This window comes from Choristoneura fumiferana, chromosome 16, assembly GCF_025370935.1.
Source record: "Choristoneura fumiferana chromosome 16, NRCan_CFum_1, whole genome shotgun sequence".
NCBI classification, from domain to species: domain Eukaryota; kingdom Metazoa; phylum Arthropoda; class Insecta; order Lepidoptera; family Tortricidae; genus Choristoneura; species Choristoneura fumiferana.
In genome coordinates, this window is record NC_133487.1 from 19,246,713 (window position 1) to 19,249,916 (window position 3,204).

The 3,204-nt window shown below is 40.9% G+C and overlaps 1 pseudogene; it reads right to left on the reverse strand.

The window, feature by feature from the left end:
* Positions 1-1,223: 1,223 nt before the first annotated feature.
* LOC141436184 (5'-AMP-activated protein kinase catalytic subunit alpha-2-like) lies at positions 1,224-2,207 on the reverse strand (annotated as a pseudogene).
* Positions 2,208-3,204: the final 997 nt, after the last annotated feature.

Below are 3,204 nucleotides of genomic sequence, written 5' to 3' on the forward strand. Positions count from 1 at the left end.
CAGTTTCGTCATCAATTTACATAGCTATTGTCTTAAATACAAAAGGCACTTCATTCACTTTCTGTCAGATTTCTTTGGCAAAAGAACAATCTTACAATGACTCTAAAATTATTTTTGTTTATATCACAACAATGTTCGTTAATATTTTCAATATATCCGAACATTGTCGAAATATAATATTTACATATATTACTTTTAATCTATATAGTAAAATTTATTAACCCAACTACTCGATACTTCACCAGTACCTATATCAAAATACCCACAAATATTAGACACATTATGGAAGTTAATACACAGCACACACTAAATATAGGGGATCCTCTAATACTGAATGAACTTGTTAGTTAATTTAATCATGATTGTATTAAAATCTACACAATCCGGGATGCTTTGCATCACAGCTGCAAGAGGAAGCTGAATCGACCAATGAGGTCATTGAGGTCGTTCCTTTTGCCGTCCAAGCGCAACCTAGTCATCTCATTGGTGCTGCTTCCATAACCGTGGCGGAATACTACGTCTATTACGTAGTCATATTTTTATTCTACAAAATTTAATCTGAAGTCCCAAGATATCTTAGGATATTTTTAGGAGTAGGTGATTTATGTCAAAAAAAAACGCATGTGGGCAATCATCAAGAAAAATCGTGCAAGTTGCATTACAGTGGCACTGATTGACCGCTACAAACTTGTTGGCTTTATGGCCTCGCAATGTAATGCAACTTGCACGATTTTTCTTGCAAGTCTGAATTCGGCTTAACATACATAATATATTATATCGTACACAGTGAATATGGATTCCATGTCAAAGAGACATATTCTGATAATGGGGCTGCAAACATGTTTACCCTTTCTACGCCAAGCTACATAAATATAGGTAGTTTGAAACTCATGCCACTGTGAGAAAATCATTCTTGTTGATGCACTCTCTTATGCGGGATTTACACTCTCGCCTCGCGTCTCGTCACGTATCTCGGCCCGCTCGGTGATCGATGGTAAATGAGCTTCCTGTTTAAACTCTCTCGTGGCGAGTTCTGTTGCCTTTGAGCTTACAACCTGCGTAACACAAGGTTTAAACTCGAATGAAGAGAGCGCGAATGTAAACACCAAGTTCGCGTTTGTCGCGAGGTCCTTTGACTCGTGCCCAACGCCGGACGCCGGTGCTGCGAGGGGCGAGGCGAGGCGCGCGCGTCTGGTCATACTCTCACCTCGTACCTCGCCTCACGCCTCGTCTCGCGCCTCGTACGCGAGTGTAAATGCGGCATTACAGATATAGAAAGTGTTCTGAAATCAATACGCAATATTTCAGCAGATTATGGTTTACTTTGACTCAACACCTCTCTGTAAATATTTTCAATACATACAAAAGGCAAAGGCATTTTCAAAGGCATGACTACATTTTGAATCAAAATCCGCTGAAATATTCTATATTACAAGATTAATTTTAAAACAACTTATATATCCATCGTTGACGTTGAAAAGGGTTAACCTTCTGGCCAGCAACATAAATCCACTAATGCAGATTAAACAAAAGCATAGCATGGTAAGTTACCGTGCCAGCTGTATGATCAAAGCGGCGCACATTTCAAAGAATTCCATGGTGTGATGACCCTGAGGCTGCGTCATGGTCATGGCGGGCGGCGCCATCGGCGGCGGCGGCGCCATGGGGGACGCCATGGCGTCTTCCTCCGTGTCCTCCTTTTCCCCTGAGAGGGACTTGAAGTCTAGTAAGTATGACTTGTAGTCTACTTGGTACAGTTGTAGCGACATTTTCACGTATTTCGTTGTCATCTTATTTAAAGTTCGGACCCTGTGAATAATAATACATGCATTTGTGTTGAAATTATCATTTAAATAGCTTTGATGGTCATCTAATCTTTAAACGCATATCAAATATCATGTTATTTGAAAACTGAAAGTGAGTGTAATTCAACTTGCAAGATTTGACCAAGGCTTGCAAGGTTTATGACTGAGAAGAGCCCAAAGAAACTTGCTTCGTAAAAAAACTGCATCGAAATCGGTCCATACGTTCCAGGGGTGCGATGCCACAGACAGAGACATTGACGTCAAACTTATAACACCCCTCTCTTTGTTTCGGGGGTTAAAAGAATGAGAGCTTACCTAACATGGTATGGGTTGATGACTTTCCATTCATAGTCGAGCGGCTTTCATAGCGCGAAACACTTCCAGCATTATGTCGTTGGGCTTGCTCTGAGATCGGATGCCCAAGTGCCATTTTGCTCTGTAATACACATATATAAAATTGTAACAGTATTTCCACAATACAAAAGTTAATGTCGACGGATTTTTAACTCTGTTGTATATCAAATTTTAAGACTCGTCGATATATATAATTCTCGTACAAGTGATCGTTCGTTCAAATACCGTTGTAAACTATGAAAGGACTGGCCACAACACCACGGCGCGGCGTCGTGACGTGAAACGCGCTGCGCCCGTGGTGATGTACCAAGCTCGAAATATAGTGAGTACAATCGAAACATATTTTTATTTTATTTTTTATTCGACTGGATGGCAAACGAGCAAGTGAGTCTCCTGATGGTAAGAGATCACCACCGCCCATAAACATCTGCAACACCAGGGATATTGCAGACGCGTTGCCAACCTAGAGGCCTAAGATGATAGCTCACGTGCCAGTAATTTCACCGGCTGTTTTACTCTCCACGCCGAACACAAACAGTGGCAAGCACTTCTTGCTTCACGGCAGGATTAGCGAGCAAGATGGTGGGTAGCAATCCGCGCGGACCTTGCACAAGGTCCTAGCACCTGCTAAATGCCGAAACTGAAAGTTAATAACTTTAAGTTATGTCATAGAAGTCTTAAAATCGTTGAATAAAATATCGTTTGGGCGTCTTTATTGACATGAAAAATTAAACATCCGTTATTCGTGTAAGTGGAAAAAATTNACTTTAATATAATTGAATTACAACAAGCCATATCATCATCCCGGCACATACACCGTTTATGCCCATTACTGAGCGCAGGCCTCCTCTCTTAATAAGAGGGCTTGAGCCATAGTTTTCATTTGGATGGATTGGAAACTTCACACACACCATTAAATTGCTTTGCAGTACAGGTTGCCTCACGATGTCCTTCACCGTTAAACTCGTGGTTAATTTAAAATGTAATTTGGTACATGAATTTCGAAAAAAATCAGAGTTGCAAGCTCCGATTTCAACCCACGATC